The sequence below is a fragment of the Parasteatoda tepidariorum genome, chromosome 6, assembly GCF_982258835.1.
Source record: "Parasteatoda tepidariorum strain Cologne lab strain chromosome 6, Ptep-v5.0, whole genome shotgun sequence".
Lineage (NCBI taxonomy): Eukaryota > Metazoa > Arthropoda > Arachnida > Araneae > Theridiidae > Parasteatoda > Parasteatoda tepidariorum.
In genome coordinates this window covers 97,372,079-97,400,069 of record NC_141760.1, presented here as the reverse complement: position 1 = coordinate 97,400,069, position 27,991 = coordinate 97,372,079, and the positions used below count along the sequence as shown (strand labels likewise).

Below are 27,991 nucleotides of genomic sequence, written 5' to 3'. Positions count from 1 at the left end.
AAGGTACATAACATAAATATTAAAACAATTTCATTAAGAAGCAATCGTTCGATCTGTAACCAATTATTTAGTTCAATACAAATCATTAAGTAAGAAAGCGAGAATTTCTCAATCTTATTCAGAACATCTTGGTATTTAAATTACGTAAATTACACAGAGTTCAGCACATATTACAACAAAAAAAATTACTTTTTTAACCAAAGAAATTTCTCGCTTTCATTATACCCTTTGTTTTAAAAATATTCCAACATTCCTTTTCAACTCATCAAGTAATGGTTAAAAATTTATAAACTAAAAACATTATTATCATTATATCCACCATGGCAAATCATTCTCAAAAAAAATATCGAATAATAACGCAAACATTCAATTAATGCGAGAATGTTTTCATCATTTTTTCCTCAAATATCAAAGATTTTTTTATACCTAAAGGTAACCACACTAATTTAAACTGCCCTTACTCAATTTGCTAAAAGAACGTTTTTATTCGGCGTCAATTATTTTGTTTATTTTGCATATTAGTCTTAGATCAACGGACGAAAATAACGACGGCGCAATTGATACCTTCGAACCACTTCCATCTAGCAGCAACTCAGAATTAAAAGATTGTCGTTTCAATTAATCCTATCAATAACCTCGACTCCATTTTTATCAGATCTCTAAAATCAAGCCAAAAACATCGTCTCCTTTGTCTAAGCAGTCGCCAAACATATCATTAAGCAGCCAGCGTATCGTGTGTACAAACACATTATCAAGCGGCAATTATCGATGGATTGGACTTACAGAAAACAATTAGAATTCGTCTGGTAAGTAATTTTTTCTTATTTTGTAAGTGAAAGGGGTAAAGGTAGAAAGGGGTTGACGCAGGAAAAAGAAATTTCATACCGGATGTATAAGTGTGTCTTGAACTGTAAAACGATAGTATCGATATTCCTTTCCCTTCCTTTAGTGCTATCTGACGCGTGACGCTCTTTAGATCCTAATGGCCAGTATGATACAATAATACGTAATAAATACCCGCCAGATGGAATAAGTTGATAAGAGCCCCCATTGTTTTTGGCTGGCATTGGCGCAGATGCAGTTCGTCTTGACAAATCTTCATGATATTGATACCTCCAGATTCTGGTGGCCTTGTTGGCTTGAGATCTTACGCAGTTATCTTCTCTTTCTTAGTTTTCTTGGCGAGTTTTTTGATTGTTTGTTTTTAATCGGTCTGGTGACAGGTTAAAATGAGGCCGATGTTGAATCACTGTCATTAATTGATTGCGTCGACCGTATATGTAATATTAATGATTGAAAAAGAGTTTTTTTTTAACCATGTAATATTGACCTTTATAACTTGGGATGCGGTTTTTCCAGTGTCAAAGATAGAAATTTACAAGGTTTTTATGTCAAAACTTTTATGTTTAACTTTCTTGTGCTCAACATTTCTGATATTTTTAAATAAACATGAAAAAAAGGCAAGACTTTTTTTTGGAATTTGCATGTTTATTTATTTATTTATTTTTATTGAGATTATTGTTGTTGTTGTTGTTGTTCATTTACGTCGCACTAGAGCTGCACAATGGGCTAGTTGAGATTATTGAGATAGATATTAAAAACAAATTAAATTGTAACAAAATTTTCATACGCTTAAATAATTGAATCACTGTCATTAATTGATTGCGTCGACCGTATATATAATATTAATGATCGAAAAAGAGTTTTTTTTAACCATGTAATATTGACCTTTATAACTTGGGATGTGGTTTTTCCAGTGTCAAAGCTAGAAATTTACAAGGTTTTTATGTCAAAAATTTTAGGTTTAACTTTCTTGTGCTCAACATTTCTGATATTTTTAAATAAACATGGAAAAAAAGGCAAGAAATTTTTTGGAATTTACATGTTTATTTATTTTTATTGTGATAGATATTAAATACAAATTAAATTGTAACAAAATTTTCATACGTTTAAATAACTGAATCACTGTCATTAATTGATTGCGTCGACCGTATATATAATATTAATGATTGAAAAAGAATTTTTTTTAACCATGTAATAGTATTGACCTTTAGAACTTCGGATGTGGATTTTCCAGTGTCAAAGCTAGAAATTTACAAGGTTTTTATGTTAAAAATTTTATGTTTAACTTTCTTGTGCTCAACATTTCTGATATTTTTAAATTAGCATGAAAAAAAGGCAAGACTTTTTTTTGAAATTTGCATGTTTATTTATTTATTTATTTTTATTGAGATTATTAAGATAGATATTATATTCAAATTAAATTGTAACAAAAGTTTCATACGTTTAAATAATTTTCAAATTTTCATGAAATTATATAAGATAATTTCCAAAAAATAGATAAATTAAATTTTTACTCATTCTTATTAACAGAAAACTGCTTTAGAGGTTAGAAAGAAAAAAAAATTTTTTTCAAGATTTACAACAATATATCTTAAACATTCCAGTACAAAATGTATTATAATCTGTCAATTTAAACTAAGGGTAAATTTTTGGAATTCCCAAATTTTTAAAAAAAAAAAATAAGATGTTTTGAGTGTCATTTTTATACAATGACATGGGACCACTCGTTTTTTGTTTAGAGAATGACACACACTGACCAGTACCATAAAATAAAAGAAAGAATGAGGTCGAAGTTAATCTAGAAACTTCCTTTTACAGTTGAATTTTTAAACATAATTTGGCTTTGTATTTTAATTCCAACTTAAAAAGTTTCTAGTCTCCTTCAAATTTTTAAAAAAGAAAAAAATACTCTGTCAAAAACAGAGTGATTGTTCAAGAATGGTCTCAAAATTCAATGGATTTTAATCCTACTGAGAAGTTATAGATATCTAAGAAGAAGAAAAAAAGTGATCACAGGTTTCCCATTGGCAAATTGGTTGTTGTCTGTTTTTTTTTTTTTTTCAGTTTGAACTGTAGATTAGAATTTCTGATTCTTAATTAAAACAATAAAAACGAAAATTTCATTCAAATGATGAAATTCGCTTTTACAACTCAAGAAGTATTTATGGGATCTCTTTGGTCCCATATCTCAAAAATAAACTCATTAACTTAATGTATAACAAAATTAAGAGTGAAAAAAAAAAGAATTCTAAAAAAATTGTCAAACAGCGGCAGTCGCCATAGCAACACATGCAATGACGACGCATGCGCACTGTTTACTATTACTCTTGAAAGCAGTTGAGAAGTGTGATGACGTCCAAATAATGTGTGCTCGCCATCAAACCCAAAACACCACCTATTTTTCCAATGGGTTAAAAAAAAAAAAAAGGAGTAGACAAAAACAAGCGAAAGAGAAATAGCCTCATTTATTCATTCCGATTCTAGTATGGTATATGGATGATGAAAATGTTACAAAATGTCAAAACTTGCTAAAATCTATGTTAAAATGAGTGAAACTGGTTCAGAAATCAAAATTAATAATTTCATATTAATATTAATAATTTAATTAAATATTAATAATTTAAATTTCCTAATAACTAGTTTTCGAAATATGAAAATGATTCTGTAAATATGCTCATTACTGCTTCATAAAAATTTTTTAAATAATAGTTTCCAAATTTCAAAAAATATTTTATATCAAGCTTTCATAGTCTGTTTTGTGTAATTCACTTCGAATAATTTTTCGAGCGTTTTGAATTTTTTATTTCTTTATACTGAATTATGCTTTTCTGTCTAAGCATCATTTAGTCAATATACCTAAATGACATTAAGTTTTCGGATACTTTTTCGTATAGTTCTTTATTGTACTGTGATGACTTCGTTTTTATGTGCCTGAAGAAACATGAGCAAAATAAGGAACATTAGTTTATTAGTGAAAATTAGTAATAGTTCTAAAATTACAGTTCGTCGTCACGGTTACTCAAAATCATAAGCTTGCGCATTAGCTTAATAGTAGAAACTACGCTTTCTTACATGGTTTTCAACAAAATTATTTAGTCATGGTCAATCTAATATCACAAGAAATTTACTGCAGTTTAACATAATATTCATTTAGTCATGGTTTATTATTTTAATCATTGTTATTTCAATATGGTTTTACTTAGAATTTATATACATTTCCTTAAAAAGCACAGGATGAACCTTTGAAAGAAATGTGTATAAGATAGAAAGATTATAAAGTTATAATATTCACCTCATAAAAACAAACGCACGCAAGGTAAATTTAGTCTTCTCGCAGTGATTTTATGGCACTTTTAGTTCTTATCCAATACAACTATACGCACTCAACCAGTTTTTTCAGTCGTAAAAATACAATATAACGATTCGCTGATATTTGCATCGTTGATTTTAATAACCGAAATATCAATATCAACGCGTTTAAAAGCAGTAGTAAATAAATCTGGAGCGTTTTTTCTCGCTCTAAGAATATTAAATTCCCATTTTTAACAGTTTATGGTGTTTTGTAGCTACTCACACTTCCATTAGTACTTACATTTCAGGCTACTTAAGTGATTAAATGGAACCTAAAAACTTAAAAGTCGTTCGCAAAAGCAGACAGTTCTCATGTAAATAAAAGAAGATGTCATCCGGTTCGGCAATCACGGAAGACGACAGGATTAGATTGTTATGTCCCCCGTAACTTGTCGTTTTCATAGAACTTTCTGATACTGATGGATATTTGTTATGTGATGTAATAAGCCTAATTTGTTTTATACTTGAATGAATTTTCTACCTACTGTGACCATAGCTTTTTAAAGAGGCATAAACTCGTAATTACTCGTCTTTAAATACAGACCATAAAAGGAACATTTCTAAAAATTCGATAGGGACTTTTCAGAAATTAGGAACATAGAATTGATTGAATTCGAAATGTGTACGTGATAATCATTGCCTTAACTATGTCGTACAATACAAAAAATCAACTAAGTGACCAAAAAATAAATTAAGTGATTTATGTTTTTGTCTTTTTTCTGTGACAAACTACTTGCTGCAAATTATTAATCAGAAAATTATCAGTTTTCTGAAATTTCATCTTAGCTTAGAGAGTAATAGCAATGTTAGCAAGGGGAAAAGTAGAACACTTACTTTTTTTTCCAATTATACAATTGCACTATGGTTGTTCAAAAATTTTTGGAACCTTTAGGATGCAGATCGCATAAAATTTACATAGTCCCCCGTAACTTAATGTTTTCACAGAACTTTGTTATACTAATGGTCATTTGTAATGTGATGCAATAATCTAAATTAGTTATAAATTCTGCATAAATTCTTAACCACTCTTCTTTAAATACAGACCATAAGATAACATTTCTAAAGTTACTATGTGTTCTCAAAAAATTTGGACTGTAGTACTTGGAATAAATTAATGAAATCCTGAATTCCCTGCAATTGGTAATCACTATCTTTACTATGATTGTTCAAGAAATTCTGATGGACTTCCTGATGCAGGTCTTATATTTTTTTCATGATATTATGTTCCAAATAGCTTAAAGTTATAATAGAACTTCCCCATACTGATGGATGTTCGTTATATGATGTAATCATCCTAATTTGATTTAAGCGCTCCGGTGAATTTCATACCAATTAAGGCCATGGCATTTTAAAGAAGTATAAACTCTAAACTACTCGTCTTTAAATACATACCAAAGAGAAAAAAAATGTCTAAAAATTAATAGATGTTTTCAAGAAATCTGGACTGTAGTATACTTGAAATAAATTAATGAAATTCTGAATGTTCTACAATTGGTAATCACGGTCCCTACTAAGATTGTTCATGAAATTCTGAAGCACTTCCTGATGCAGATCTTATGATATTTTCTTCATGATATAATGCTACCCATATCTTAAAGTTATAATAGAACTTTTCGCATATTTATAGATGCTTGTTATATGATGTAATAATTCTAGTTTGCTTTATGCGCTTCGGTGAATTTCTTACCTACTAAGGTCATAGCATTTTAAAGAAGCATAAACTTTGAACTACTCATCTTTAAATAGAACTACTCATCTTTTTTTTTCTTTTGAGAAAAAGAAAAAAAAATCTCAAAAAATCAATAGATATGTGGACTATACTGGAATTATTCAAAATATGGTTCAACACTTTAAATTTATTCATATTTAGCTCTTTAAACATAACGTACATATGTTGATCAAGTATTAGTTTTTTTTTTTTTTTTTTTTTTTGCAATATTTTCTGCTAGATATAACTTTTTAGTAAAATCATTATGGTTTAATAGAAGAAAAAAATTAATAGTGTATGTGCATATAAGAATATTAATAATTTAATATGCCGACCGGCCTGTGTAGGGGGCAGGGAACTGTCCTTGCATCAGAAAGGTTCTGGGTTCGAATCCCGGGCAAGGCATGGATGTTCTTTCCTTCTCTGTACTATCTGTCCTTACTGTGGGAGCGACGTTGGCCCACCTTATATGGTGCCCTTGAAAGAGAGGCCAACAAAATCGCCCTGTATATGACTTAATTGACGAATGTTAACACAGGTGGGCATTAGAAAAAAAAATAATAATTTAATATAAGTACCTAATCTATTTATATAAAAGAAGTATAGTTACCAAAAGAAGATGATGAGAGTGTTTGAGAAAATATTTTAAAGTTATAAAAGTCATAGATTGGAAATATCCTTGTAAATTTAACCAAGGATTTTTTGGAAATATGTATTCTGCTAAATATAATTTCTTAGCAAAAACACTAACGTTTAATAAAGGAAAAAATTAATAGTATATGTGGCACATAAGAGTATTAATAATTTAATATAAATACCAAATATATCTACATGAAAGAGGTGCATTTGCCTAAAGTAGATGGTAAGAGTGTCTGAGAAAATATTTCGAATTATAGAGGTCATAGTTAGGAAATATCCAAGCAAACTTATCCAAGAATTTGCTCGATTCAATTTTTTCATATAAGGCTATAATATAATTCGCTTATAAATCTTTACAAAAACCTTTTGCCATTTAAAAATTGAAATTTTTCATGAATTTAAATCCCCTTTTTATATTTCTTCAACTATAGCGTACACATATTAACTATAACTAAAACTCAAAACTTTCGAAACTTCAAAAAAGAAGCAAAATTAGGCTGCATACAATGCAAAGCATTATCTAATATAGCTTCCAACAAAATGGATAAAGTTTTAAAAAAAATATTCCTTAAAAGTAAATATCAGCTTTTATAATCAATCTTAACATTAAAGACTTAAAGACCTTTTTCTTAAAAGCCCCTCAACTCGGATTGAGAGAAAATAGCTCGCTTTTTCCGCTCATATGAATAAATTTAAATCAATTTGCATAAAACGGTACTTAGTTTGAATAAACAGACCCCTTATAAGACATGGAAAATTCCGGAGATGGGGGGAAAAATCCGGTATCTATGCGTACCTTTTCATCTTGTCGCATATAAGCGGAAACGAGAAAAATATTGCATTTCTCAAGCTTTTTCTTAGACATGATAAGTTATGACAAGGAAATTTATACTTGTCAGCAGTCTAGATACGAGATTCTAGATACATTCTAGATTTTGAGAAATAGAAGAAGCAGTTATTGCGTCTATGGAAAATCGTAAAAAAGTGATGAATGAAACTGGGTTTCTCGGATTTCAGAAAGAGTTAGGAATATTTTTATTCCCTCAATTTCCTGGTTTGAAATGCTTGCATATCACGACCTTAAAAGATCTTATTTTTTATTTTATTTCGTGTGATATTTGCAATAAGTCTAAATACAATAGCTCTGTTATTGTGTATGAAACTGAATTTTCAAAATGAATTTTTACTTTTTATCAATTTTGTGCTTAGAATTCTTTTTTAAATAAAATTCTCTGTAGCAATTTATATTAAGAAAAAGTAACATATCATTAAATAAAGCTCAAATTTATAGAAAAAAGTAATATATCATTAACTGAAACTCCAATTTATAGAACAAAGTAATATATCATTAAATAAAGCTCCTATTTATAGATCATTAAATAAAGCTGCAATTTATTAAAAAAAAAGTCATATGTAACTAGAAAAAAAACTTCAATTTGCAAATACTGCCATTGAAAATCAACTTAAAAGTCACAAATTAATATATAACCTAGGAGAGAAAAAAGCACTATCGAAACCAATCGAATCACAAGTGAGAAAGACAACGTGAAACACATCAAAACCAATTTGTTTGCCTGATGAAATCTGGAGGTGTTTCTAATAACCACCTTTCAACTTCTCTCTGTTTTCTCCCACAATCAAATAAGTTTTGATCTTTTTTAATCCCATCTTCCTCAATGGTGATTTAATATCGAAAACAATCGAATCACAAGTGAGGAGGACAACATGAAACGCATCAAAACCAATTTGTTTGCCTGATGAAATCTGGAGGTGTTTTTAATAACCACCTTTCAACTTCTCTCTGTTTTCTCCCACAATCAAATAAGTTTTGATCTTTTTTAATCCCATCTTCCTCAATGGTGATTTAATATCGAAAACAATCGAATCACAAGTGAGGAGGACAACATGAAACGCATCAAAACCAATTTGTTTGCCTGATGAAATCTGGAGGTGTTTTTAATAACCACCTTTCAACTTCTCTCTGTTTTCTGCAGCAATCAAACAAGTTTTGATCTTTTTTAATCCCATCTTCCTCAATAGTGATTTACTATAGAATTTTCTTTTTTTCTTTTCTTAAATAATAATTTATGATGCGTATGCTTTTTTTTTCTCACAATTTTTACAAGGCTTCTGAAAATTTATATGATGGATGATGGTCATATATGCATATATTCTGGCCATTATGATGGATGGTCATAGTGGAACTTCCTATAAATCATCGAAATACTCCTCTTCACAATTATACTGCTTGGTTTTGATACTTTGTTATTAACAATTTTATTTGTTCTCCATACTAAGCGAATTCAATACCAGTAGCAATAATACACAAAAAAAGGCGAAGTGAGGTTTTGAAGTTGTGGCAATGAGAATTACATATTGTGTGAATTTGTCTTCAATAGCGTATAAATCTAAAATGTATTCTATTAAAAATTATTAGTACCAGGCTATCAGAAATAATACATGAGTTAGTCTAAATGTTTCATACAAGTGATCAATTAGTCTAAATACAATAAATAGAGTTAGAAAAATAAAATAGAGTTAATTTATGATATAAAATAGAGTTAATTTATGATATAAAATAGAGTTAATTTATGATATAAAATAGAGTTAATTTATGATATAAAATAGAGTTAATTTATTGTATAAAATAGAGTTAATTAATTCCAAAATAGAGTTAATTTGAAAGTGTAAGGCTTTAGTGTCAGTCTTCCCTAATAAAGTTATGTTATGTTTCGATTTTTTTTTCCACGCTCGAACATAATTTACAACCCCTACTTTTTTTACTTTGTTTTTGATGGGGATTCGAAGACTTTATTTTAAGATTGCTGTTTAGGAACATCGTGTAGATATTAACTCATTAAAAAATGTGTCTCTAAGTGATAAAACAACCGAAAAAAACTCGCTTTATTTACATTAGTACTTACATTTTGATTTGATATGCAAACATTATATGACTTAAAACTTTGATACTATAAAAGTTTGCAAATAAATGTACTTTGCGTAAGATGGAAGAAAAAAAATTCATTTAAGTTTGAGAATTATTAACTCTTAAACTTGTAGTAAAAAATGCCATGCCGGCCACTCTGCAACCTGCAGAAACGATTTCGTAGCGCTGTGCTGTCTGTGGAAGTGATGTGCTGAAAAGACTATGAAACTTAAAACGAGTTTTTTTTTATTGATTTGACACATTACCAGAAGGAGAGAGAGAGATTTTGGATTGTCAGATACAAATCTTAAAATCTATGTTGAAATTTTTAAGCAAATAAGAAATTTTTTTTTCAAGATTTATATATGTAATCAGTTTCCTATTTGAACTGTTATAATGACAGAAGTTTATTTCTATATATCGTTACCGCGTAAAATTACTCATAATTTATTTTTTCTTATGGTATTACACAATCTGTAATTTATTTCAAGTACAATTGATTAATTTTTTAAAACCAAGTAACCGTTCGTTTAGTAACATAAATGAAATCTCATGAATGAAATGCTGTTGCATAAAATTATTACAAATAATTATACTATTCATAAAGAGCATCCTAGTTAACTAAAGAAAAAAAAGTAAAAGATTTCTGACATACCAGGAATACCTAAAAAAAAAATTTCATGATTACTATGCAGCTAACTATTAGAAAAACTATTTCCTGATAAGAATTTGAAAACAGTCATAAAGGATTGTTCAATTTATTTTTGAAAATACTACTAGTAGATTGAATTTCTCTTAATAACTAATGACATCTATTAAAGATAGACTTGAAGTACGTCCATAATTATTTGTAAGCAAATTATCTCTCATTTTCCCACCAATTCTGTCAAGAATTTAAATAAACCGCATTGATAGAACCTCCGAGATTCATTAAGCTCTATTATTGAATACAATTTCACTCACTTCCCCTGATGAGATAATTTATTTCCAATTGACACCTAGAATAATTTATTTTAGGAATTGCATTCAACTGAATCTAATAGGCATGGAAATTCTATTATAAATAATAAATAAATCGTTATACGGATAAATTTGTTGCCCTCAAGTTATAATAATTGACACTCAATAATGTCACATCAGCTACTACAGGACATTAACCTAGTAATTTTTCCAGACATTTCCAAATAGATACGATGACAGCCCAATGAGGAGAACAAAATGGCGAAATCCGGAATCAGATTGACAGTTTGTTTCCAATTTACGATTTTCAATAGCATTGCTTCGGGGAGATAAATCCGGAATATTACGCAGATGCGGTAATGAGCGGTCAATCTCATTAAAATTTCAGTCAAAGTCAAATATCCGACTTAAAACTACACCAAAATCGTCCATGACAGACAGTGCTGTGATAAGGTGAAACTTTCGAGAAAGCATTAAAAAAGTATTAATTCTATTTTTTTTATTTTACTGTTGATGCTAATATCATTTGGGCACCGAGAAATGATGGATGGTCTGCAATAAAGTTAGTCACAATATAAAACGGCGTTTCTTTCAAAAAAATAAAAGGGAGATTTGGTAAGGAGGAAAAAAAAACTTCTATTTTGCTACAATGGAAATCCAGGTAAGTGACACATCTTTCTGAACGTGTCAGCAGTCCTCATCAGTCAACGTCACTTGTGACCAGCTACTTTTTATTTTTTTATTTTTGCTTATTACCGCTCGGACTAGGGTTACTTCGTAAGAGAAATGTATCGCCAGTTTCCGGTGCCATTTTCATGCTTAAACAGTTTAGATTGAATTTCTTCAAGGAAAGAAATTAAGAAATTGAAATATATTTTTCTTAAATGACTCTGGTTGTATACTAGAAAGATGGAGTTCATAGTTAGTATTTTATTTTATAACCATCATTAGACAGACTACCCAATTTTTTGGGTTTGCGATTACTAATGTTTTACTCCTCAGCCTTGTAAATTTGAACGCAATCCAGAAGACAAGGGAACTCCTGGATCAAGTATAAGGGTGAAATGTGCCTTCGTGGAGGATTTTTTTTATGAAACTAACCCGCATTTGCATTACGTGGAGAAGAAGACCACGAGAACCTCCCGCGGTTAACCTGACGGCAAGAGGACTCTAGCCCATGATCCGTCTACCACTGAGGATATTTCCCGTCAGCACAGTGGTCGGTGCAAGCTGGATGCGGAATTCGTTTCAGCCAGCCATCTCTGGGATTCGAACCCGGTGCACCTGATTAGAAGGCGAACGTTCTATTTTCTGAGTCATCACGGCTCTTATAGTTAGTATAATGTAATTATTTAAATACATTATTACGGATATTTTAACTACCGCACCAAATTTTACCATTTTTTTGTAAAAAAATCATTTATACCAACTCAAGTTTGATATCTTGCGCTTTTTATGTTTACAATTTAAAAAAAAAAAAATTATTCTATTTTCTATAGTATTTCTAAAATAACATTTTTTTTATAAATTTTTATGAAATTTGGTAATTTGCATGCCTGATAACTTTGTTTTAAAACTACAAATCTAAGTTAGCGTAAATAAGAAAATTACAAGCCGAAGCCCCTGAAAGTTTTAGTATGGGATTTAATTCTGAATATACTATATGACTGACTTAACCTCATCTAGTTTCAGTAGATGACTAAATCTCAGCTAGTGTCAAAACTGTTTGGAATCTGTCAAACATTTCGATAAATATACACCGAATCGAAAAGCGAAAGTAGTGACATTCAAAATTTTTTAAAAGCCATCCAATGATACAAAGCTCAATCTTTCACTGCCACTCCCGGGGTGGGGTGTGTGTCTGGAGGACAAATAAATCTTAATACAATCTTATACAATCTTAACACGATTGCATTAAAATCTCTGAAATCTTAAATATGAACTTTTTTTCCTTGCAGATTCGTATTCTCCAGAAAAAAATTAACCTCATTTGAGTCGTAGGCCTTACAGATGGCGCTATAATCGAGAGAAATTAAATAGGGTACAAGCTGTTTAAAATGATGCATCTTGAGACCCATCAGATTAAGAAGATAAAAATAGACATGTTTAAAGAAAAGCATTTTATCAATTTTTTTTTTAATTTCTTTATTAAAAAATTACCAAAACCTTTTCACTTTTATTAATATTTATTTTTATTTTTTTCTATATGGTGGGTTTCGATTAACCATCATTTTTAACAGTTAAATAAATAAAAGACACGTTATAAAAAATTTTTATGTTTTTTTTTCCTTCATTTTTTTCTGAAAAAAATACCGAAACATTTTTAATTTTATTTATTTTATTTCATTTATTTATTATTTATTTATTTTTAATTTATTTACTTATTTTTTTATTTATTTTTTGTTTATTTTTTATTTATTTATTTATTTATTTATTTATTTATTTATTTATTTATTTTTAATTTAATAGCTCTCGATTTCCATCATGTTGAACCGTTTGTACCCAATTTTAATTTTCTTGGTTAGAGTGCCATCTGTGAAGTGCAAAATGGAGTAATTCCAATAAGATTACTTTTTTCTGGAGAATCCGAATCTGTAATAAAAATGAGCAGCTCATATTTAAGATTTCATTGATGTCTTCTGACCCACCCTAGGTGATAGGTGGAAAAGATCGTGTTTGGTATCACCGGATAGCTTTTAAAAAATATTGAATACAGATGCATATAAATACAAAGAGATTAATTGTAGAGTATCCGTTTTCGTTTTTTTAATAATTTTTTTTTTTTTTTTTTGTAATTTCTATTGAATCGAGTTTTTATTGTGTGCTGTTTAGTTTTCATTTAGTTTTTCTCGTTTTCATAACGTTATTTATTTATAGAAATTAAGACCTTGAAGCCTATTATTTTATTAAATATCTCTAGTAAAGTTAATAACTCGCTAGAAATATTTAAGAATAAGTAATTTGTTTATTTAAACCATTAAAATTTAAAATGCAACGAAAGATGCGAGCTTAGAACGCTCCGCATAAATTAATCAATTTGATATTTAGTAATATATGTTAAAATTTCTTCTCATTTTGATCATATAGAGCAGGGGTGGTGAACCTTTATACACCAACGTGCCATTCTTTCTAGAAAATTGTTTAATGAGATCATAGACGTGCCGTCAAATAATTTTGACTTCGTGATTATTGGGAAAATAATAATACTAAATACCATCAACTCAAAATTCTTTATTTACATTGAAAAAAAAAACATTTTGCAATGTCTCAGTTATACGCGTAATTCAACTTAAAGTAACATCAGTTGCTGCAGATTAAATGACAAATAACTTATATTAGGTCGTAAGAAGTTAGTTTAAGTAGGACTGTTAATTTTTTTTTCTTGCTAGTCATTTATTATTAGCTTTTTATGGTTATTAATTGTTTTTTCTTAGCATTAATTGTTAATTTCTTTATTAGTAATTTTTTTATTATTTTGTGAATTTTAATTTAATTGTTACATATGATTCATAGTGTAATAACAATTGATAGTGCAATAACAATTGTGATCGGTGGCGTGCCCAAAATATTGTGTCACGTGCCATAAATGGCACGCGTGCCATTGGTTCGCCATCCCTGATATAGAGTATAATTTCTTCACTTTTTTATTTAAGTTGAATATTTCATAGCCGAAGTTGTTAAACTTTTTTTTTTTTTTAATTTATTTCTTTTTTTTAGGGTATTTTTTTTCTTACAATTTTAGGATTTAAATGAACATTATACAATTTTTATTGTACCTATATTTTTTCCGTAGTTATCCTGTGTTATTTAAGGCATCCAAATAAGTTTATCCTCGTATATACTTGCAACAGCATAAGAAAAGAACCTCACAAATAACAGAAGTTTCTAATGGAATAAAAACCGTGGTAAAACGTACAAAATATTTTTTTTTCACCACCAAAAAAAAGAAGAAAGATTTATCGCCAAATCAGGCAACCCACTAATATGTCATTGTTAAAAGTCACTCCTGCTAATTGCGAATGACAGAATATTTCAATAGTTGTGTGAGATAATCCTTCGCACTCCCATCCCAAAAAGCATCCTTAAAAAGACGTTTACCCGGCGCCGTCCAAAGAAAACTACAGACGCTACTAAACACAAAAATGATCGTCTTTTCTGCGTATGGATTTAACAGGATTAACAAATAACAATAAAGTATGGAAGACGAAGAAGAAAAAAAGCATTTTAATATCCATCTTGAAGTGCGACTGCATTTTTGAGTATTCCGAACCGGATATCAACGGACGTAATTTTCTATTTAAGTTGTGATGGGATAAATTCTTTTCAGAATTCTCTGAAAGTCCGTACGTTTCATTTCTATCCTATTTGTTTGTTATTGGTTGATGATAAGAAGTTGGATTGGAGATTGGCGAGAATAACAGACACTTTTTTTGTCGTGTTTCAGGCATTAAAGATTATATTTAATCACTCGCTTTTCGTTAAACTGGAGAATAAAGAGGCATTTGTCCCTTGCAAGTATTCTTTAGTATCTAAAATAAAGGGACGAATAATTTTGGATTAATGCAGGCATTATATTTTAACAAATTGAAAATGGTGCCAAATGGTGTTGTGTTGTTAACTGGGTATTTTAATTCTAGTGTTATTAGTGCTGGTATCTTCCCTAATATTTAGGTGAATTTATTAATATTAAGTGAATATATCTTCCCTAATATTTAAGTGAATATATTTAAGTGAAACTAGTCAGAGGGGCTGCCGAGATAGCCTGGTTGGTAGGGCACTGGGCCCATGTCCAAGAGTTCGTGGGTTCAAACCCGAAAACTCCCCGTGTAGTAAATGGTGACTGATGCACGTTAAATCTGTCGAGTCGCAAAGTCCTCCATGTTCCCATATCAAAAAATTAATACCTCTGAGGGTACTGATCCAGGATTGATTTATATATATATATATATATATATATATATATATATATATATATATATATATATATATATATATATATATATATATATATATATATATATAGGGCCCTATAAATTATGCGAAGATGCGGAGGATGCGGAAACCCGCATAATTTACAATTTTCCGCGTAATTGCAGCATATCTGTATAATTTTTACTTTTCAGCAAAATGTATTCGTTTACCAGATAAATTTCTCCTTAAGGGTTTTTTTTCAATTGAAATATATCTTCTTTTTCAATTCCAAGAATCTTTTTGGTCAGGTGGTCAGTTCTTTCCAAGAATCTCCCCCCCCCCGGCACATAGCTTCTTATCAGTCGCCATTATCTTCAATAGGAAGCTGGTTGAACAGCTTTCGCGGTGTATAGACAATAGAGGTCACCTCTATGGTATAGACCACAGAGCTAAAAAGTTGGGGAAGAATGACCCTCCCCCAAACTCCAGTCCCACCTCTTTTCTTTGTAGTTCCTGGAACTCCACAAGATATTGCTTGAGGGCCATGCATTCCGCTTTATTCATTCTTCGAGTATGCATGCGAATCTTTTCATTTATTGATTTGAAATTAGTTTAACTCATTTCCACACAAATAGTCACTGTAAACATGTCTCTATCTAAAATTAAAAAAAATGCCATCCATATTTCTGCACAGGATAGATGTAAGCAATATCAGAGTATTTTTCACGCTTCGGATGGAATAATGTTCTGTACCTCGTGTAATATTGCCGTGGATCACACAAGAAAGTGTGTTATCGATAAGCATTTGGATAGTAATCGTCACATAACAAATAAAAGAAAAAATGAACAAGAGGACAGCGAAGTGCAGAAAAAAAAACAAGCAACCGTGTCATCAATGTTCAAGAGAAAAACCGAATGTGCTGAAATGCGCAATCTTTTAAACTTTGAAATTGTTGACGCATTTACGAGTGCTAATATTCCGATTGAAAAACTGGATCACCCCAAAATGAGAGATTTTCTGACGAAAAATATTTCGGGTGCAAGTGCTTTACCTTGTGCTAATTCTCTTCGCCAAAATTATTTACCAAAAGTATTTGAAGTAAAGAAGAATGAATTGAAAGAAATTCTTCGTACTACTGATTCACTCTGCATCGGCTTCGATGAAGGCAGTGATGATAAAGACAATTATGTTTTACATATTTTAGCTGTCCCGCAATTTACAGATACTGCAATGATGCATCCTTATCTTCTTGATAGCATTCATCTTGAAGCTGTACAATCGACTACAGTTTCTCAAGCCGTAGTGCAGTGCTTGACAAATATGGAGATTGATTTCAACAAAGTTTCAGCAATCTTAACAGATAACGCAACTTACATGACTCGGGCATACAAGGAAGTGTTGCGTACTCTACTGCCCAATTCAGTGCACATGACCTGCAATGCTCACATTCTTAATTTAGCTTCTGATCAGTGGCGTGAACATTTTTCAGAGGTTGACAAATTCACAGGAAACTTTAAGAAATTGTTCAAGCATTGTCCTGCAAGAAAGCGCCGCTATTTAAAGTTTTTAACGGATAACAATAAGAAAGCTAAACTTTGTCCAGTACCAATAAAGACACGGTGGAATTCTTGGTTTAAATCAGTGCAATATCATGCTGAATATTGTAATGTTTACATAGAATTTTTTAGCAGTGAAATAAACCTTACTCCTGACACTGCTTGTCTCAATCAGTGCAAAGTTTTGGTGGAAAGCAAGTACGTTTGCAAAGATTTTCAATTCATTGCAGAACACGCTCAGTTATTAATGGATACTCTTCTCTTTTTCGAAACATGTGGTGTATCTATTCATAAAGCTTACAATAAGATTTTTGATCTGCGGTCTAAACTTCGATGTAATTCTCAGGCATCATACTCACGAAAAGATTCGCGCAACGTATTTCTTCAAGAAGTGTTTCACAAAACAATTGCAAAGTTGAATACTTACTACTCTCCAGAACTAGACGTATTCAAAAAACGCGGGCCCAAGTTTAGTCAACCTGCATTAAACTTCATGAAAACTGCTCGAGTTTTCGATCCAGAACAAATAGTCAACCTCAATATTGAAGACGACGATGTATTCAAGAATATTCCAGGAATGAGTGGTCAAGATATAAAACTCGAGTATGCTGCTTACAAAGAATATGTAAAAGAATGTTCAAACCAGGACATAATTAGATTCTGGAATTCAGAGGTAGTCTCAGAGAGATTTCCAGAACTTACAAAAAAGGCAAGACAAGTGCTCTCAGTGCTTCCTAATTCAGTAGATTGTGAAAGAGCAGTATCCTGCTACGGCCAAATTTTTACAAAACAAAGACAGAGTTTGAAAGAAAACGCAGCTTCTGGACTAACTTCTCTCCATTTTAATAAACTTTAATAATTGTTCTGATGTAGAAAATGGATGTACAATGCATAAGAAGGTAATTTAGTTGAAATATTTACTGTATTCATTGAAATTTTTTTATTTATTAAAACAGGAAAGAAAGTTGAACTTTTTTAAGAGATTTTTTTTTCAGTTTCAATTGTTTTCTGGGTCATTCGCAACCGATATGCATAATTTTTAAAAGACACCGCATCCTTGCCGCATAATTTTTAAAAATCGCCGCATCCTAGCCGCATAATTTTTAAAAAATTTCCGCATAATTTATAGGGCCCTATATATATATATATATATAAGACTAGTCGGTCAGTGTTAACCGGAGCTTTTCTACTTTTTATGAGAACCCTGCTATTGGCCCCTGCTAAAAAACTCATGCGTTTCAAGTCTATTTTATTTTCCTGGTATCATTAACAATGTAATTAATAGACAATTTTGCATCGTATTTGCATCATTGAAGATTATATTTAATCACTCATGTTTCTTTGAATTAAGGAATAAAGAGCCATTTTCACTTTTTACTAATATCTAAATTAAAACAGCAAATAATTTTGGATTGATGCAAGCCCTGAAATTTATAAAATTTTTGTAAAATGAATACCTTAATTCTATGGATGATAGTGCTGGTTTCTTGCGAATGAGAGTGAAACTAATCGGTCAGTGCGAACCAGAGATCATCTGTCTTCTCTAGAAAACCCTGCTATTGGCTCAATTAGAAGTTGAATTGAAAATTGACTAGGATAACAAACACTTGGGTGTCGCGTTTGGGGAATTGTATTAAATATTATAATTAACCATTCTGGTTTGGTTAAATTGAAGAATATAGATACTTTTTGTTCCCTTGTAAGCATACGTTAATATCTGAATTTGAATACCAAATAAATGTGGAGTGCTATACTCAACAAATTGGAGAAAGAGGTGTAAAATGGGGAATTAGTTTTGTAAACTGAGTACCTTAATTCTAGCTACTTTCTTGTGTATGATAAATGTATGTTAGTGAAGCCAGTCGCACAGTGCTACCCAGAAATGTATTACAAAAGCTCGTATGTTTCATTTCGATCCTATTGCTTCTTTTTGATTTTGCAGAAAATTAAATTTGTTTTAGTCAGATATACACCGAAGAGGCATTACATTATGACCACCCTCCATCTATAACAATGGGCTCGCCCAGGTTTTCATGGTTTCTTGCCCAGGAACAATGTTTTCATGGGGCACATTAGGGCCCATAATCCTCATAGAACAATCCCTGACGTCTGTAAGCTACTTGAACACAGTTGCAGACCAGGTTCACCCATTCATGGCAACAGTTTTTCCTGCGGGGGATGGTGTTTACCAACAGGATAATGCACCATGTCATAAGGATCGAATCGTCGAGGAACATTCCAGTGACTTTCAAGTCATGTCTTAGCCCCGAAATTCACCTGACCTTAATCCAATAGAGCATTTGTGGTCCTACTTGGAAAACCAAATTCGTGCTGCCACGCTAACCCCTCGCAATGTGAGGGAACTGCGGGACCAGTTGGTGAGCGCTTGGTACCAGATAAATCAGACTACTTATCAGCTCCTTGTGGAATCAATGCCACGGCTGGTGCTAGCAGTTTCGAGGGCTAAAGGTAGTCCTACATGTTATTAGCAGGGTGATCATAATGTAATGGCTCTTCGGTGTATATGTGTATACATAGATATACAAGAAGGCTCCGCTGCTTGGTTGCTATGCTTGCAAACTTCCATGGTTCTCCCGCAATCATATGTGCTACTCGAAAAAAGAAAGAAGAAAAAAAATGTTTTTTCAAAAGTCAAAATTATTCAATTAAGATGTATTGAAAAGTGCGTAGTAAAAGTATGTCTATTCCATATTCAATATTCCATTCCCTTCCATTTTATTCTATTCTAGTTTAACTAAACCATGCCAATCTGTTCTATATTATATTTCATTTTATTCTATTCTATATTAAATTCCTTTTTATTCTATATTAAATTTCTTTCTATTCCATTCTATATCCTATTCCATTCTATTCATGTTCTATTTTACTCCATATTCTTTTCCTTTTTATTCATATTTTATTCTATTCTATATTCTATTCGTGTCCTATTTTATTCATGTTATATTCTGTTCTGTATTCTATTCCTTTCTATTCATGTTCTATTCTATCGTATATTCCGAATATTGTATTGTATTCTATTCCATACAATTGTATTGTATTATATTCTATACTTTATACATTGTATTACGTTCTATATTTAATGCACTGAAATGTATTCTATTATGTATTGTATTTTCTTACATTGACATTACAAAACGCCAACACTATATAACACTTCTGTAGCCAGAAAAGGACAAATCAAAGTAAGGAGAATAAGATTTTCCAGAGAAACCCAATGATTACGAAACAGGAAAGGGTTAAAATCCCTAGAGATACCTGACATTGGATCCACAGAAGGGAGTCGCATGTTCTGTGATGTTGCCCCTTTGGTTCCTCATTAAAAGCACCCCTTTAAAGGAGTCCCCCCCTTCTTTTCACACCTCATTGGTGGGGCATTACGTCCAATTACTCCGGATAAATGTCGGAATGAGATCTAGAAGAGAAGAGGAAAAGGCTTAATTGGAATAGTCTTAACATCGTTTTGGATGTAGCAGCTTAGATTACCCCCGAAAACCCTATCATGTCGAATCACTGATTTAAGCCACATCTATTCTATTGTTATCGGTAGTTTACGTGGAAGAAAAAGTACGATATTTCTTTACAACAGAAACAAAATTATCTATACTTAAAAATTATTTTTCCCTTCCCTTTCTATATCAAAAATTGGTTGTTGAAGGTATGTTGAAATTAAAATTGCTCTGAAGAATCCTTTTCAAAATAACAAAATGTCCTTAATCACCAACCTCAATGAATATTATCAAAATCCTTGCCATTAAATACAGTCAAAAAGTATACACATCGGGAGTTTTAATTTAATTTAGGAGCAGAAGAAAAATTCAAAATTGAACAAATTAATGAGCCTACACTGTTCTGTGCTGCTACACTGTTAAACAATGAGCCTACACTGTTCTGTGCAATAAGCCTACAATGTTCTATTCTGTAAGCCTGAACAAGTTCAAGCTAATTAAATGCTTTGCACATTTTCTTATTAGCTTAAAGACATATGTGCTGATATTAAAGTTGTTCATAATAATGTAGCTGCTCAGAATACATGCCAAAGGTTAATTGCAAAATCCTATTTTTTATGAACTGCCGACGTCAGTCTACAATGCATCAAGCTAATTAGAAAAATCTTGAATGTTTTCTAACCAGCCTGACAATTTTTAGGCTTATTACAATGAGTCCATTGATCTTTAGGCTATTTAGAGAATATATCATATATTACCTAAGCAATTTCAAACCATTTGCAACGAGCCTACGCTGCTCGCTGCATTAAGCCTAAAGAAATTCAAGCTAATTAAATGTTTCTTGAATTTTATATTTAGCTTAAAGACATATGGGCTGATTATAATAAGCCGACCAAAAAACCAAGCTTGATAGAAAATAATGGAAACCTTTCCAATTAGCGTAGCACTTGTAAGAGGAAGACATCGTATGAAAATGAATCGCATTTTTAAATTAAACTAAAACATATGTATTCCAAAAATTAAACTTATCCGAACTTTAATTTTTCTGACTTCTTCTCGAAATAATTGCAGCTTGAAAAGTTTAAAGAATTCTCTTGGATAAAAAAAACTTGTTATAGAAAATATCAGAATAAAAAAATATATATTTCTCACCTATATAGGTATTCTACTGAAATTTTTCAGTATACATATATGCAAGTACATTACAAATGAAATTTCATCTTAAGCCCTCATACGAACTTGGCGAGAAAGAAAAAATTATTCAGCAATCTTCCAACGCCAACACTTCACTTTCTAGGGAATAAAAAAAGAAGACAATGTGACAAGAAATCCTATTTCTATCCGTACCTTCATGTGGTTGAATTTGCATTTCAGGGGGGACTCTGAGAAATATGACACGGCAGTCATATTTCGAAGACCCAAAAATTTTCTCGTTTTTCCAAAAGGGGTGCATTCGCATTTCAGGCGGTTTGATCTTGTTCTATCAGTAGGGGAACTCGGTTAAAGGCTTGGGAACACTGTCTTTCCAAAACATTTTGAACGTCAATCACTTTTTTTTTTGAAAATGTATGATTCAGAGAAAAGTAAATGTGAAACTCGGTCCATTGACTTGAGACTCTCAAGTTAAAAATTTGCATACTTTTATTTACTTATACTTTCCTTGCCATCGAAAATGCATTATTTCTGTAGCGAAGAGATTCGATGAAATTCTATTTTAAATTTGAAACCGATTTCATAAATTGCCTCAAAAATAAATTAAAGGGGTCACTGCAAGTAACAGAATCCCTGTATCTGAAACGTCGATAAGTGTAATTTCTAAAGAACATTTTATAAAAATCGCCGATGCAAATAATCGCCGATGCATCACTTTAACAAATTGCTTTTTTTTTCTTTTTTCTCTTTTTCTTTTTTTTTTTTTTTTTTAGATTTTCAACAAGACTTTATTTTCTGATAATTTTTTTTAAAAAAATCATTAGATTGTCAAAGTTTTTTCAGAAAACTACTACTTAGTATCGAAATTTGCACTACTAGTTGTCCGGCAGTGGACTGATCGTTAAGACACGGTTCCCAGCAGATCACCGAAGTCAAACATCACTGACTGCTGTCAGTGTACGGGTGGGTGACCTCGTGGATTAGTCTGCATAGGGACCGAGGGTGTGCGGTATGGGTCCTCGTTAAACTGTTCAACCATAAAGTGCTCGACTTCGCGCGCAAGTCATCGGGCCACCGATGGGGGGGGGGGTGCCATGCCCTCCGCAGAGGATCAAAATTGTGATGGCATGTCTTCGGATCATCCTCAGGGATGTTTCCCAGACCATCGCCAATAACTCATTGTGCAACTCTAGTGCGACGTAAATGAACTACAACAACTACACTACTTGTTTCTTTGTTTATCCGAAAAGCTTGCGCCGATGTTTGGTAAGTATCACTTAGGCATGTCTAAAACTGTTTAAAATTATGGAAATTGAAAATAACGATGAAATCGTCATTCGATTTCAAAATGAAAATCATGCAAAAAATCATTGAAATTTTCGATCGATTTCGAAGGGAAAACAAGTGACGGAAATCGGTGACGCATCTCTCCCATTTATACTAATTAGAGACATAAACTGAACAAAAAATTCCAAAAATGAGAAAGGTCTTCGGTGATTCGACAGATGTTGGTAAAGCACAGTTGTGATGCTCAAACCCATCCACTTTATTCACAAGACCTTGTGCTTTCAGATTTCTAGCTATTTCGGTTATAATTAAATTTTCTTAGTTGGAAAAAGGAAAGGTTATCTGGAGAAATATTCAGGAAGAAATGATTTTTAGTTACAAACCTGTTTTTGATATGTAATTATTTTTTGAATGATTTTGGAACAAAATGGCACTCATAAAATTTAAATTCTATGCATCAAAATTCATAATTTTCCTTCAAAATCGGTAAGAGCTTTTAGACAAACCAATGCATGCTTTTATATTGTTAAGAAAATCAGTTGAAAATTGGGTAATTAATCGTGTTTACGGAAATGGGGAACACTGCTGTAAGAGGACGTCGTCATTTAAAGTTATCACTAAAGCTAATTTTATCCGGGCTCGTATCAAGTTGAAAAAGTTTTTTAGAATCAATTATGGGGAACCCTGAAATCGATAAAATGAACCATTATATAGTGCAAATCTGTTACTACCTTGATAAGCTTTAAGTTAAACCATCATTCCTGTCAAGTTGAATTTTATAAAATAAAGATTTTATAAAATAAAGTTTAAGAATCGTGATATTACAATAGAACACATTAAGGATGCAGCGTATTAAACTTGCAGCATCCTGACTCGTATCAAGTTAAAAAGCGCTGCACTCTTGGCAAAGCTGGTAATGTTATATAGAAGTACCTTAAGCCATTATACTGAGCAAATTTACTGAAACCGTAATAAGGTGTTAAGTTACAGCATCATTCAGATAAAGTTGGTTCATTATATGCTGTAATCAAGTTTGAGAATTATCATATTTTGATGGAAACAGAGCACTTTGCACTGCACTCTTGGAAAAGCTTGGAACGTTGAGCAATTATATTGGTTTCTTGAACCATTATACGATGCAAGTTTGCTGCAACCGTAATAAGATGTTGAGTTAAACAATCATTTCGATAAAAATGAATTATAATATCGCGTCATCAAGTTCAGGAATTATGATATTGTGAAAAAGCCACATTAAATTTGCAGCACACTAAAGTTACAGCATTCTAACTCGTATCAAGACAAAGTCAAAAAGCCCTGCACTCTTGGAAATATCGTAATGAATGTACCTTGAACCATTATATGGGCAGATATGCTGCATACGCAATAGTGTGTTAAGTTACAGCGTCATTCCGATAAAGTTGATTCATAATATCATGCAATCAAGTTTAAGAATTATGATATTTTGATGGAACCACATTATGGTTGTAGTATATTAAAGTTGGTGCATTCTAATTCAAATCAAGTGAAAAAGCAGTGCACTGTTGGAAAAACTTGTAACGGTAAACCATAATATAGGTTTCTTGAATTATTATACAGTACAAGTTTGCTGCAACCGTAATGAGATATTGTGTTAAACAATTAATCCATATAATAATGAATCATAATATCGCGTAATCAAGTTTAAGAATTATAATATTGTGATAGAACCACATTAAAGTTGCAGTATCCTACCTCGTATCAAGTCAAAAAACGTTGCACCCTTGAAAATCTTGTAACATTGAACCATAATAAAAGTAACCATTATGCGGGTAGATTTGCTGCAATCGTAATAATGCGTTAAGATGCCCCATCATTCTGATAAAGCTGATTCATAATATCATGTAATCAAGTTTAAGAATTATGATAGAACCACATTAAACGTGTATCAAGCTAAAAAGCGCTGCTCTCTTTATAAAAACTGGAATCGTTGAACCATTATATGGTGCAAATTTGTTGCAACCGTAATAAAGAGTTAAGTTGAACCACCATTACAACAAAGTTTATTTATGATATCATGTATTCAAGTTTAAGAATTATGATATTATGATCGAACCACATTAAAGTTGTATCATATAAAAGCTGCACAGTCCTGACTCGTATCAAGTCAAAATACGCTGCACTCTTGGAAAAGTTGCAAGTATTGAACCATAATATAGGTACCTTAAACCATTATATGGTGCAATTTTTCTGCAACCTCTATAAAGTGTTAGGTTCCGTTAAAGTTGAATGATAATACTGTAAAATCAAATTTAAGAATCATAATATTACGATAGAACCACATGAAGATTGCAGTATATTGAACGTTATTGTAGTTCAGCAAGCTCCAAAAAGTTTTTAACAATTACTCTTTCATTTTTATGAATTATGAATTACACTTCCAGTAGAATTTTTTCACGAAACCCTACCGTCAAATTACGTCAATATATATAAAACAGGTTTTATTGAAAATTTCCAATCAGACAGCATTTAAGAATCCTGCTGACAGGAAATTCTGATCCCTTAAAACTGCACCCTCGGCTAAATGTAAATCGATACCCCCGTTTAATAAACCAAAATAAGCTGATATTCTTTAAATATTTTTTATAAACATATTCTCATGGTCTGGCGGTTCCATAACGGTACCCGTTTGTGTAACTGTGCCGAGGGTATCATTTCCTATACCTAAAAGAAGGAATTGTATCCTATGCGGTGAAATTTGAACCGGTGATTGTCGTGGATATATCTGTTTAGAGGACCACCCTCAATGTTAGTGTTCTGTCCAGAAACAGATGATGGATAGAATAAGGAAATATTTTGACTTCTGAAAGTCACCCATATAAATGAAAATCGTTCAAAAAATATCTTTGTTTCTTTAGCTGTAATGTGCAGTCGCATTTAACAAGTTAAGGAATTGCAAACAATGAGGAATTAAATGCATTAAAGAATTTTATAGTGTTTTTTTTTTTTTAAATTTTTTTACTTAAAATTGCTTTGCACGCATTTTTTTATACATGAAAAATAAATATGTTAAGCTTTTATGACATATAGCATATAGAAAAATTACGTCCATAAAATAAGGATGTTTACCTTTTCCTATTTGTTAAATTTTAAAATTATCTAATTTTTTAATAAAAAGCTGTAATTTTTTTTTTTTTTTTTTTTTTTTTTTGTAACATGGTTTTGAGTGTAACATAAAATTTTAACGTCGAAAAAAATTTTTGGTGTATATTTTGATAAACAATTTTGATGTACAATTCGCTAAATGAAAAAAAGAAGGAAAAAAAAGGATCATATTTAGTTACTTTTGATCTAATGATTGAATCTTCACATTCTAGGACTCCATTTTAAAGGCTCGAGGGGATGACCTCAAATATGCTAATTAATTGGTGCAGACTATATTTTAAGTCTCGAAATCAGACACAAAAACATACTTTCTTAGAATATACATACTTCTCTATCTACGGATTCGGGTTTTTGCCCCAAAATAAAGGGAGTAGTCGTAATTTGGGAAATAAAATTTCAATAAAATTTTAGTCCTTGTGATATTTTCCATTTATCAAAATAGATCACTACATGAATATAATTTAACTGCTTAAAAAAATTGATTTTTTTTCCTCAGAAGTTTCTGCTTGAAAATAACAGAATGTATCGTAGTATTTTTTTTTTCTTTTCTTTTTTGAAATTTGAATGATGTTTCGACTTTTTTGCTTTTTTTCGAAAGTGTGTACTACATAAAATTGACCAAAAAATATTGAAACGATTTTAATAAAATAAAAACAGCATTTTATTATTGTTCATATTTATAGCAATCGTTTAATATTGTGTGCAGAATTAACTTTTGTTTATCTTATAAACTATATGAACAGTAAAAATATCACGAACTTTACTGTAGGAGAACTCAAACTTATTTTTTCTTTGTATTTAACTTATAATATTTTAGGCAAAAAGCCAATTTGTAAGAATTTTAAAAAAGAAACACGAATTTCTTGTCCAATATTATAATTTCAATTAAAAGTACCAATTAACGAAAATTTAAGCAGAATTTTTTTTAATTTGCTGGATCATAGCTATCATGTAAACTAAATTACAAATTTATTACGAAATAGCCGTTCTTAGTTTATTGACGTAAACTATTAGCAGTCGTAAACATGGACAAGATTTGCATTCTTATTAATATTTATGGACGTAATTAAATTTCCGTTTCCTTTCTTTCTCGTATTATAACATTTCAGAATTATTTACTGCAAAAAAATTCTAATCATCGTTTTTCTTTCCTTTTTTTTCTATTACAGACTTACAATCTAATAGTTTCCAAAGATAAAAACAATTTTAAAATACTTTTTTAATACATCCATTTTTCAGTTTTAATAAATAATTTCCTTATTAACTCCTCATTTCAGTAGTGTATGAACCTCAATATACTTAAATGTCCTCTCTCCAAAATTCCTGAAACAAAATAACATTAGCGATTACGACTTATTTTCCAGTCCGGCAATAAATATTATTTCTGATGATTTTAACAAAACACCAACGCAAAAACCGCAAAATTATTTTATTCAGAATAAAAATAAGAAAAAGCCGTTGGCTAACTCTCCCTCAAAAAGTCTAATCCTCTTCCTAGACAGGATCATCGCCAAATTTAACCACTTAAACAGCTCATCTACGAGTCAAGGTGTCAATTATGCTTACGAAAAAGAAAACAGATTATTTCAGCAGGAAAAAACACCTTAACTTTTTCTTAAGGATCTACGAATTACACATCAGAAGTGAAGAAAAAATTATCTAATGTACAAAAAATAACATTGACTAAGTAACTCTAAGCATCCGAAATTTCTTAATCTTGTTGATCGAGTAGCCTTCTCGCAGCATGATCCGCATACCAGTCCGTGTTTGCAAACTTCAAGATCTGCAGGGAAGGGCAGTGAGAGGGCCTACCGGGGGCCCACCTGAATAAACAATGGGCCTAAAATATCCCAAAGTGAGAAATCTCGCCATACGGGGAGGATGAAGAAGCCTGCATTAGATAGAAATGACCTGTTTGCGACTGCGTTTGCACAAAAGATTGGTAATCTGATAGCCATGTTTTTCGTTCAAATGGTTGTTGCGTAGTACAGGTTGCATAAACATAAAAACAAGGAAAGTGAAATGAAGGTTAGAGTTATGTTTAAAATC

General features: G+C 31.1%; 1 long non-coding RNA gene across 1 annotated transcript in view; it reads left to right on the top strand.

Annotated features, from left to right (window-relative positions):
* Positions 1–702: 702 nt before the first annotated feature.
* Positions 703–27,991, top strand: part of LOC139425212 (uncharacterized) — a 108,497-nt gene continuing 81,208 nt past the window's right edge. Inside the window, exon 1 of the long non-coding RNA XR_011636489.2 lies at positions 703–806. This is a non-coding gene — a long non-coding RNA (uncharacterized LOC139425212). The remainder of the gene's footprint in view (positions 807–27,991) is intronic.